The sequence below is a fragment of the Macaca thibetana genome, chromosome 6 (assembly GCF_024542745.1).
Source record: "Macaca thibetana thibetana isolate TM-01 chromosome 6, ASM2454274v1, whole genome shotgun sequence".
Classification (NCBI taxonomy): domain Eukaryota; kingdom Metazoa; phylum Chordata; class Mammalia; order Primates; family Cercopithecidae; genus Macaca; species Macaca thibetana.
In genome coordinates this window covers 32,004,193-32,016,847 of record NC_065583.1, presented here as the reverse complement: position 1 = coordinate 32,016,847, position 12,655 = coordinate 32,004,193, and positions in this window count along the sequence as shown.

Here is a 12,655-nt window from a genome sequence, read left to right as displayed (position 1 = left end):
TCTTTTCCTTATAAATGTGACATTTGAAAAATCTAGAAAATTTAGATAAATTGGAAAAAAACTCTTAGAGATAATCACCAAATGTTAACATTTTGCTGTATAAAATTCCAGCATTTTTCTATGCATATGTTTATATGTGTATGTATATCACTATATCTGCATATCACACTACTGCATTGTAGCCTGGGCAACAGAGCAAGACCCTGTCCCAAAAAATGTAAGTACATATTTTATTTTTCATTTCTTAAAATTTGCAAAAACTGGCTGGGCGCAGTGGCATGTACCTGTAGTCCCAGCTACTCAGGAGGCTGAGGCAGGAGAATAGCTTGAACCCAGGAGGCAGAGGTTGCAGTGAGCCAAGATCGCACCACTGCACTCCAGCCTGGGCGACAGAACAAGACTCCGTCCCAGCGAGGGGACAAAAAAAATTTGCAAAAACTGGTTATGGTGTACATTTTGTTTTGATATCTGTGTTTTTCATGTAATGATTTGTCGGAGACCTGTTTCCATACAACTAATTTTCTGAAATATCATTTTTAATGTCCGTATGTTAGATATGAATCATATTGATGGAACAACATCTAACCAATCCTAGTTGAGTATTCTGGTTGTTTCCAAACTTTTGCTAATATAAACAAAGTAATGCTGTAATGAATATTCCTGTAGCTAAATCTTTGCTGGCATCTAAAATTAATTGGTTAGGATATATTTCTGGAAATGCTACTCTTCTTAAAGTTCCTTGTATCATAAACAACAATTTCCAATTGTGTTTTGATATAGTTTGTGGTGATTAAACCCGTATTCCTGGACTATTTAATCTTTTCATTTATCTTTACAGACTTAAAAGAGATTGTTAGGTTTTCTTTTCTGACCAGCATATTGCTCTAAAACTCAATAAATTTAATTGTGCAATTCCCCTATTCTCTCTCCCCCCCCCCCAATTTCAAAATCTCAAGAATTTTGCAAGTCTGTTGTTTGCAAGGATGTGCTCGTGCTATTAAAAATGTCTGTTTCATGACATAGCTAACAAGACACATTTGTTGCCTGTTAGTGAAGCAATTGAGTTCTACAGATACTTAGATTCGGTGAAAGCAAGCGGCAGGGGGCAGGGGTGAGGAGAATGAGTTTCCTGGAAAAGGGAACAGATGTCTTCAAAATCAAAACTACAGTGAACCGAGTATAAGAAAAAGTAGTCTCATGTCTTTTGTTTCACTCTTGTTGCCCAGGCTGGAGTGCAATGGCATGATCTTGGCTTACTGCAACTTCTGCCTCCCGGGTTCAAATGATTCTCCTGCCTCAGCCTCCCGAGTAGTTGGGATTATAGGCATGCGCCACCATGCCCAGCTAGGCTAATTTTGTATTTTCAGTAGAGGGGGTTCTCCATGATGGTCAAGCTGGTCTTGAACTCTCGACCTCAGGTGATCCGCCTGCCTTGGCCTCCCAAAGTGCTGGGATTATAAGTGTAAGCCACCACTCCTGGCCTATTTTATTCTTAAAAATTATTTTGGGGTGGGAGAAGAGAAACCAAATTATCCCTTTAGTTGGGTATTTAAGGACAGATTAAATTATGTCAGAAAATATTACCCTGACCTTGGTCAGGAAATCTAAATTTAATTGTGACCCTCCCTTAAATATTTTCCTGGGCTTCAATGTTGTAATCTTTTAAAAGATAAGTCAGATTTTAAGATTGCTTTAAAAATATTGTGATATTGGCTGGGTGCAGTGGCTCATGCCTGTAATCCCAACACTTTGGGAGGGCGAGGGGGGCAAATGATTTGAGCTCAGGAGTTTGAGACCAGCCTGGGCAATATGGTAAAACCCTGTTTGTACTTTCAAAGAAAAAAAAATTGTGCTATTACTGACGATGACTCCTATATTTTGAAGTAGAAGGAAGAAACTAACATACTCTTTGTCTTTTACAGCTTCTTAAAATTCAGATAAAATGTAAAACTCTGACAGGCAGATCTTGACTTGTGCTCCTTAACACTTAAATGTTAGGAAAATCAGATTCTCTAACCACGAATCATAGCAATAAATAGGTAGTTAGAAATTAGAAGATACTGGCCAGGCGCAGTGGCTCACGCCTGTAATCCCAGCACTTTGGGAGGCCGAGGCAGATGGATCACCTGAAGTCAGGAGTTCGAGACCAGCCTGACCAACAAAGTGAAACACCATCTCTACTAAAAATACAAAAATAGCCAGGTGTGGTGGCAGGCACCTGTAATCCCAGCTACTTGGGAGCCTGAGACAGGAGAATTGCTTGAACCTGGGAGGCGGAGGTTGCAGTGAGCCAAGATCTTGCCGCTGCACTCTAGCCTAGGTGACAGAGCGAGACTCTGTCTCAAAAAAAAAAAAAAAAAAAAAAAAAAAGAAATTAGAAGATATTCCCAAATTAGAAGAGATTAGAGGGTGGGCGCAGTGGCTCATGCCTGTAATCCTTAACACTTTCAGAGGTCAAGGTAGGAGGATTGCTAGAGCTCAGGAGTTCGAGACGGGCCTGGAAAACTTCATGAGACCCCGTATCTATTTAAAAAGAGAGAGAGAGACAGAAGTAGCTTTCTTTCTAAAGTATTTTAAAAAGGCAATAATTTGGCTGGGCATGGTGGCTCACGCCTGTAATCCCAGCACTTTGGGAGGCCGAGGCAGGTGGATCACAAGGTCAGGAGTTTGAGACCAGACTGGCCAACATGGTGAAACCCCTTCTCTACTAAAAATACAAAAATTAGCTGGGCGTGGTAGCAAGCACCTGTAGTCCCAGCTACTCGGGAGGCTGAGGCAGGAGAATCACTTGAACCCGGGAGGCAGAGGTTGCAGTGAGCCGAGATCACACCACTACACTCCAGCTTGGGCGACAGAGCAAGACTCCATATCAAAAAAAAAAAAAAAAAAAAAGCCTGGTGCAGTGGCTCATGCCTCTAATCCCAGCACTTTGGGAGGCCGAGGCGGGCGGATCACAAGGTCAGGAGATCAAGACCATCCTGGCTAACACGGTGAAATCTCATCTCTACTAAAAATACAAAAAATTAGCTGGGCGTGGTGGCGGGCGCCTGTAGTCCCAGTTCCTCAGGAGGCTGAAGCCGGAGAATGGCGTGAACCCAAGAGGCAGAGCTTGCAGTGAGCCTAGATCGCGCCACTGCGCTCCAGCCTGGGTGACAGAGCAAGACTCCATATCAAAAAAAAAAGAAAAGACGCAGTAATTATACCTTAGTTTTCAGTATCGCTTTCCCTGGAGGTAGGGGAGAGGCATTACTTAAGTGACCTCTGTAAATCTCTTTTAGTCTGAAAAGTCCTTCCATAGATTTTCATAAAGGGAAAACACAAAATGACTTTTGCTCTTCAACATAGTCTTATTCTTGGCAAAGAGTTACTGTGAAATAATGCCTGAGGCTTTAACTCATTTGTCTGCAATGAACACTCTGCAGTGTAATATATACAATGCTAGAGATATGTCCTGACAGGGAGGAAATTCAAGTCATCAATGTTCTGTCTACTCATTGAAAACATTACTGATGAGGCCAGGACTTGAGAAGCACAAAAAAAGACTAAATGCTGCATTTCGCCTGCGTTTCCTATCCCACTCCCATTACCTTATTCTGATCAGTCTGTCCCAGCAATATTTAGATAATCAAATTGTATTTTAAATTTTCTATTTTAATCACAACAACCATTAATTCCTGGAAATGTGCTGTCATATGTGACATTTTGGAATATTTGTGTTAGCTATTTTTATTTGGAAGAATTTTATAGTGTTTTGGAGTTTCTGCAATTTCTATGTCCCTTTCTTTTCTCAGCTGCTGTTCTCTTCCTCTGCATTGTTCATTAGCAAGGGCATGAAACTGCTCCTCGTGACTCATTATTACTCACTATAGTAATCTAACTCTTCTTTGTGAGACTAAATTTGGAAGATGCTTGAGTTGCCATTCCTGAGGAGAGCTGGTCCTAAGAACACATCCTGTTAACTCTTAACTCTCCATGCTAATGCCAGGAAGCACTGATGCTTATCACAGAAAATGAACTAACTGCTCCCATTTCATCCTGCTAAGCCCAACACCACTGCAAAAAGACTTTCTGCAGTGAACAGAGCCAGGACCCTGAGTAGGGAAAAAAAGAACTTTGGACAAAAAAAGAACTTTGGGTTTTAGGGCCCTAATCTACAAAGCATACAAAGTCAGTTTGTATTTATATGGCACTGTATAGCTCATATTTTGTGATTCACTAACTTGTGCTTTTCCTGGCCAGTATACGAGCTAGGTAACCGCAGCTATTGTATCCATTGTATGTGTGAGGAAGCCGGAGCTTACCCAAGAACACCAGCTTTTGAGAAGGATTCCTTACATTCCACACCTCTGTTCTATGATGTATGTCTGTTTACTTTTACAGGGAATATGTCCTGTCCAGAGCTTACTGCCTGTTCTAGATCTGAATGGGGAGTAAAGTAGCAGAGACTACATAAGTAGGCCTACATTTGACTTAAATCATCCCCCTCCCGGCATGGCTCGTTTACACAATTCATCTGCAACTCAATGAATCTCAGTTCTGCCGCTTGGTGTTCTGTCAGGGTCTGACTTCCAGCTGTGCCCGAACTCCCACAGTTTTGAGAGTCAGCACCTATCTTCATCGTGTCTGAATCTCAAACCCAGTAGTTCCTGGTGTGCTCTCCGGTTCCTTGATCCAGCTATCTGATCCCGGTTACTCACCTCTGTCTTTCTGTACCCACTAGCCATCCTTCCTAGACAATGCTGCGTATTCCTACCTCATCAGCGTTCATTTCTTCTGCCTCTCCCTGTCAGATTCTAAAGCCAATTGACCTATTTAAACCTTAGCTACCCACCAGCCTTTCTACACCCTTCTTGCTTCCTGTCAGACTCGGAACCTGATCTGAACTCCTAAATCTTGCTTCCCTGTGTGTGTTCTGTAGGCCAGGCAAATGATAGACTTAAGACTCTTTCTACTTACCTTCTAGCCCCCTCTAACCTATATGGAAGCCATGTTTTGATGATTTGTTGCTTAGAATTTCAAGTTCTGTCATTCTTCTTAGCCTGTATTTTTTTTTTTTTTTTTGAGACAGAGTCTCGCTCTGTCGCCAGGGCTGGAGTGAAGTGGCCGGATCTCAGCTCACTGCAAGCTCCGCCTCCCGGGTTCACGCCATTCTCCTGCCTCAGCCTCCCGAGTAGCTGGGACTACAGGCGCCCGCCACCTCGCCTGGCTAGTTTTTTGTATTTTTTAGTAGAGATGGGGTTTCACCGTGTTAGCCAGGATGGTCTCGATCTCCTGACCTCATGATCCTCCCGTCTCAGCCTCCCAAAGTGCTGGGATTACAGGCTTGAGCCACCGCGCCCGGCCAGGCCTGTATTTTTTTTGTCCTACACTGTATCATTGATTGCCATAGCTTCTGCCCTAGTTGATATGGGATATGTGAGAACACTTTGTTTGGGCCATAAACCTCTTAGAAATAAACCCTGCTGCTGTTATTATTAGGCAATTCAAGCCAAAGGTGACTTTCTCTAACCTTCCTGGGGGAGGGAGACAAGCTTTCAGCTGAAATAGAAACTTAACAATTATTGTCCAAAGCCAAAAATAAGAAAGTGTAACAACTATGACATTACCACTTCTGATATCTTCATGTAGAAGATTCCTTTTGACAAGGTCATCACTGTAGACTTTCAGATGTGTCATAGGAAACAGAGATAAAAATTTCTAGATTATTCTAAAGATTTTAGAACCTTTCTTCTAATCAATGTGAAGATACTGAGTTTGAGTTTTCATCTACCCTGATTGATTTTCCCACACATAGGTAATAATTAGTTTAATTTTTTTTTTTTTTTGAAACAGAGTCTCACTCTGTCGGCCAGTCTGGAGTGCAGTGGCACGATCTCGGCTCACTGCAGCCTCCACCTCCTGGATTCAAGCAATTCTTATGCCTCAGCCTCCTGAGTTGCTGAAATTGTAAACATGCACCAACACGCCTGGCTAATTTTTGTATTTTTAGTAGAGATGGACAGGGTTTCGCTGTGTTGACAAGGCTGGTCTCGAACTCCTGTCCTCAAGCAATCCATCCACTCAGCCTCCCAAAGTGCTTTAATATTTATACAGTGCTTTATACAATATTAGTCTTACCTATGGTATTTTATGTCATAAAAAAATTTCACTGGGAAAATAATTTCATTATTTTAAATTTCAGATAGGGCAACTTAAGCCCAGATATCTTACTTAACTTGCCCAGGTGCACAAAAAGAGTCAAGGATGCATCTTGTACTTGAACTCAAATTTTTCTTACTCCAAAGAACCTGCTTTTTCATTTCTCCAGTTTATGCATCTCAGGACTACAAAACACCCTGGAAAGGAAACTGCTCATCTCTTTCAAGATTAAGGGAAGATATAAAAACAGACGTCCTCTGCTGGGCACGGTGGCTTCCGCCTGTAATCCCAGCACTTTGGGAGGCCAAAGCGGGTGGATCACCTGAGGCCAGGAGTTCGAGACCAGCCTGACCAACATGGAGAAACCCCGTCTCTACTAAAAATACAAGGTTTGCTAGGCGTGGTGGTGCATGCCTGTAATCCCAGCTACTCAAGAGGCTGAGGCAGGAGAATTGCCTGAACCCAGGAGGCGGAGGTTGCCGTGAACCGAGGTCGCACCATTGCACTCCAGCCTGGGCAACAAGAGTGAAACTGTCTCAGAAAACAAAACAAAAGAAAACCCCAGACATCCTCTTAATAGATCCCATGGTATGGCACAGCAAGGTATGTTAATGAACCCATGCCACATCATGGTCTTAATGGTTATACAATACTGCCATCTTGAGGATATGATCAGTAGTTGTTATTCTAGCCAGCCTACTGTGGCCTAGCACCATGAACAGCCAGAAAGCTGAATCTGGACAGTCAGATATTAAATACCCAGGAAGGAGCTACAGTCAAGGAGGCCAAAATAACATTGGAGGAGCTAGGTAAGTATTAGGGGATTCAGCAAACCTATGGTGCTTTCAGAACAAGGTAAATGAAAAGGACCAAATTAGGGCACATCAATTCATGTATGCAGGATAAGAAGAACGGGGCCTTTTATTTATTCCCAAAGCACCCTGTTCTTCCTTCTAGTATTGTGCCATCTAACTGTATTATAATTGCTATGTGGACCGATAAGCCATGACAGCAGAGAATAAGTCCTGTTACAGTTATATCTGCACTGTGTCCCCAGCATTAGCACACTGGGTAATAAGTATTTAGTAAATATTTTGTGGCTTAATGGGTGACAGGCATAGGCAGCAGGGGACAAAGTCAAAATAATGGCAGTTTTCCAGATTCCCAGGTCAGTGCTACTGTCTACTATACAACATATATTTATGAATGGCAAAAGCATACTGGCTACCAAGAGACACTGAAATATACCTAGTCTTATAGGTGGCCACCAGCAATGATAGCCATCAGTCATGTCTCTAAGGCTGTAAGCACTGGGCTTATTTATTGAATACCACTTTGGACCAGTCACTGTACTAAGTGCTGGGACTGCAATGAAGAACAAAAAAGATAGCCCCAGCCCTTATGAGGTTTACAGCCTAGATCTAGACTATACTACTGATCAGACAGGGCCTTTCACGGTCATCGTGACTTGGTGAGGACATGTGATTCCATGATCTGGTCTTAGCTTTGTAATGTCAGAAACTCTAATTTTTTTTTTTTTTTTTTTTTTTTTTTTTTTTTTTTTTTTTTTTTGAGACAGAGTTTCCCTCTTGTTGCCCAGGCTAGAGTGCAATGGTGCAATCTCTGCTCACTGCAACTTCCACCTCCCAGGTGCAAGCAATTTACCTATCTCAGCCTCCCAAGTAGCTTGGATTACAGGCATGTGCCACCACGCCTGGCTAGTTTTTTTATATTTAGTAGAGACAGGGTTTCACCATGTTAGTTGGGCTCATCAGGAACTCCTAACCTCAGGTGATCCACCTGCCTTGGTCTCCCAAAGTGCTGGGATTACAGGCCTGCACCACCGCACCCGACCCAGAAACTCTATTTTATCTGTAGCTTCAAAAACCCTACATGGGCTAGGCACGATGGCTCACACCTGTAATCCCAGCACTTTGGGAGGCTGAGGTGGGTGGATCACCTGAGGTCAAGAGTTCGAGACCAGCCTGGCCAACATGGTGAAACCCTGTCTCTAAAAATACAAAAATTAGTTGGTCATGGTGGCAGGCGCCTGTAATCCCAGCTACTCGGGAGGCTGAGGCAGGAGAATTCACTTGAACCTGGGAGGCAGCAGTTGCAGTGAGCTAAGATTGTGCCACTGCACTCCAGCCTGGGTGACAGAGCAAGACTTTGTCTCAACACCACCCCCTGCCCCACAAAAACCAACCAAACAACAACAGCAACAAAAAAACCCCTATGTTGTGGGGATTATTATCACCCCAGATTTTTATACCTAGCTCACATAAATGAGGAAACTAAGTATAAGACAGGCTAGTTAACTTGCCCAAAGTTACAAAAGATAGTAAGTGGAGGAGCCAAGACATGAAATTTCAAGTTCACTGTCCTTCCAGTGTGTGACAAGGACCAGTTTATTCACTTGTTAATGGTTATAGCTTTCTCTGTCAATCCAACAGAACCGTTATCTCACTGAGAACTACATGTCATTCTACTCCCCACTTTCAATTTTATATGTATATATGTGTGTATATATATCTCTTCTAATTATATATATAATCATGTCACTTACTCATTAAATACTTCAGTGTATATTTCCTAATAACAAGACTACATTTTCTTTATAACTGTAGTAATTTATCAAATTCAAGGAATTTAATATTGATACAATACTATTGTCTAATCCATAGTCCATATTCAGATTTCATTGATTGTCTGAATAATGATTTATATTTTTTACCAGTCCAGGATTCAATTCAGGATCAAACATTGTATTATTTCTTGTTGTCTTAATTTCCTTCCATCTGGAATTTTCAGCTTTTATGTTTCTTCACCTTGACATTTTTGAAAACTACAAACCAGTTTCTCTGTAAAACGTCCTTTAATTTGCATTTAGTTTGTTTGTACATGATAAGATTCAGGTTATGCTTTTTGGCAGGAATACCTCTGAAATAACATTGTGTCCTTTCCTTTGCATCACATCAAAAATTACATTATGCCAGCCCAGCATATCTCAGTATTGATAACATTAGCTTTTATCTTTTGGTTAAGGTGGTGTCCACAAAGTTATTCCACTACCATTTCCCTTTTGTTTGTTAATAAGTAATGTGTGGCAAGGTATTTTGAGACTACATAAATATGCTGTTCCACACTAAACTTTCACTGTGGCATCCGTTAAGGTTTTTCTAAATATACCACTCCTTCTATATTTATTAGTTGAATTTTATATTCTTCTTCATTCCTTTCTTTATACATCCAGTTATTTATATCAGTATGAACTTATGGATTATTATTTTACTTAATGGATTATAACCTGTTAATGTTGATTCTGATGGTTAAATTATGTCAGATTTGGTCAGTGAAAGCCCCTTCAAGCTGACTCCTGATCCTTTGGCTCCTATGTTATTTTAACATGTCCCCTTGATTCTTTGACACTTTCTTTTTGGCATAAATTGTTTCAGACCCTTTTTGCACTTTCTCTCCCTTAGCCATGGAATCAGCCATTTCTTTGAGGATCCCTGGTTCCTCTTAGTGGAGAATGGTAGTATTTTAGAAACTAAGATCTGGATGCCAAATGTGTTTATCTCTATTGGTTTGTCATTACTTCTAGGACCTCTTAGCAAACAGATATCTCTTCCTCTCTTTCTCTCTCTCATCAGTTTATATGCATCTAATTCCAGTCCAACTTCACAAGGTACATTCTAGTGTTCTTCTTTTGCACACACTTTTTCCCTCAACAGTCAGAAACCTGATTCTCATTATCTATCTATCTATCTATCTATCTATCTATCTATCTATCTATCTATCTAATCTCTGGTTCAAGTTATCCTCCCACCTCAGGCTCCTGTGTAGCTGGGACTACAGGTGTGCACCACCACACCTGGGTAATTTTTTTATTTGTTTATTTTGTAGAGACAGGGTTTCACCATATCGCCTAGGCTGGTCTTGAATTCCTGTGCTCAAAGAGTACTCCTGCCTTGGCCTCCCAAAGTGCTGTGATCATAGGCATGAGCCGCCGAGCCTGGCCAATACACTTATTTAAGCCTGGCCAATACACTTATTTAAGATAGATTCAGAATTGCTAACCTGTACCTCTGAGAAAGCAAACCTAATTAAAATTCAGTATTTATTTATACAATGTTTTGAAGTAAAATTTACATACTGAGAAATATACAATGTTAGGTGTGCAATTCTCTGAGCTTTAACAAATGCATATACCTTGTATCCCACACTCCTATCGAGATACAGTACATTGGCCAGGCACGGTGACTTATGCCTGTAATCCCAGCATTTTGGTAGGCCGAGGTGGGCGGATCGCCTGAGGTCAGGAGTTTGAGACCAGCTTGGCCAACATGGCGAAACCCCCGTCTCTACTAAAAATACAAAAATTAGCTGGGCATGGTGGCGTGCGCCTGTAATCCCAGTTACTTGGGAGGCTGAGGCAGGGAGAATCGCTGGAACCCAGGAGGCAGAGGTTGCAGTGAGCTGAGATTGTGCCATTACACTCCACTCTAGGCAACAGAGCAAGACTCCATCTCAAAAAAAAAAAAAAAAAAAGATACAATATATTACCATCACTCTAGAAAGTTCCTATAAGTCTTTTCCTAGTCAGTCACTTCCCCATTCAGAGATAACAACTGTTCTGATTTTTTTTATCATAGATTTGTTTTCCCTGTTCTAAAAAATATGTGTGTATATTTATGTATATGAAGTCATATAGTATGTGCTCTTTGTGTCCAGCTTCTTTTGTTCAGCCTAATATATGTGAGATACATTCATGTTGTTGTATACATTAGTAGTTTGTTTCATTTTGTTGTAAAGTAGTACTTTGTTTTTTGGATGTGACACAGTTTATCCTTTATACTATAAGTGGATACATAGGTTTTAAAATTTTGGCTATTATAAATAAAGAAGGTATATACATTTTTGTACATGACTTTCTGTGGGCACATGTTTTCATTTATTTTGGTCAAATACCTACTAGTTGAATTGCTGGGTCCTAATAAGAGAAACTTCTGTTTATTTTTGTTTATTTATTTTTATTTTTATTTATTTATTTTTGAGATGGAGTCTTACTCTGTCGCCTCAGGCTGGAATGCAGCAGTGCAATCTCTGCTCACTGCAACCTCTGCCTCCCAAGTTCAAGCGATTCTCCTGCCTTAGCCTCCCGAGTAGCTGGGACTACAGGCACCTGCCACCATGCCTGGCTAATTTTTGTATTTTTAGTAGAGGCGGGGTTTCACTATGTTGGCCAAACTGGTCTTGAACTCCTGACCTCAGGTGATCTGCCCACCTCGGCCTCCCAAAGTGCTGGGATTACAGGCGTGAGCTACCACGCCCAGCCTTATTTATTTATTTTGAGACGGAGTCTTGCTCTGTCACCCCGGCTGGAGTGCAGTGGCGCGGTCTCAGCTTACTACAACCTCTGCCTCCCAAGTTCAAGCGATTCTCCAGCTTCAGCCTCCCTCCCAAGTAGCTGGGATTACAGGTGCGCACCACCACGCCCAGCTAATTTTTGTGTTTTTCATGGAGCAGGGGTTTCACCATGTTTGCTAGGCTGGCTCCAACTCCTGACCTCAGATGATCTTCCCACCTTGACCTCCCAAAGTGCTGGGATTACAAGTATAAGCCACCGCGCCTGACCATATGTTTAACTTTATTAGAACTGCTAAACTTTTTTTCCCAAGTAGGAGTACTGTATTATATTGGATGCTTTTAGTGTTTTTAATGTTTATTCATTCTAATGTGTATGCAGTAGTAATTCCCAGCCAGTACAATAATGCAAGAAAAGATATACAAAGCATAAAAATTTGACAGAATGAAGTAGAATTTTCTCTAATCACAGATGATATGATTTTGTACATAGGAAATCATGAATTTTTAACACACCTACTAAAACTAATAAATGAATTTAGCAAGGTTTCCAGGTACAAGGTCAATATATCTAACTTAGTTATTTATCTCTATGCTAGCAACAAACAATTGGAAAATTAAAATTAAAGTTTAACTTATATTACCGGGCGCAGTGGCTCACACCTGTAATCCCAGCACTTTGGGAGGCCGAGGCGGGTGGATCATCTGAGGTCAGGAGTTTGAGACCAGGCTGACCAACATGGCGAAACTCCATCTCTACTAAAAAAAAAAAAATACAAAATTAGCTGGGCGTTGTGGTGGGCACCTGTAATCCCAATTACTTGGGAGGCTGAGGCAGGAAAACCGCTTGAACCTGGGAGGCAGAGGTTGCAGTGAGCTGAGATCCTGCCATTGCACTCAAGCCTGGACAACAAGTGCGAAACTCCGTCTCAAAAAAGACAAAAACAGTTTGGCCAGGCATGGTGGCTCATACCTCTAATCCCAGTACTTTGGGAGGCAGAGGCGAGTGGATCATGAGGTCAGGAGTTCAAGACCACCCTGGCCAATACGGTGAAACTCCATCTCTACTAAAATTACAAAACTTAGCCAGGCGCAGTGGTGCACACCTGCAGTCCCAGCTACTCAGGAGGCTGAGGCAGAAGAATTGCTT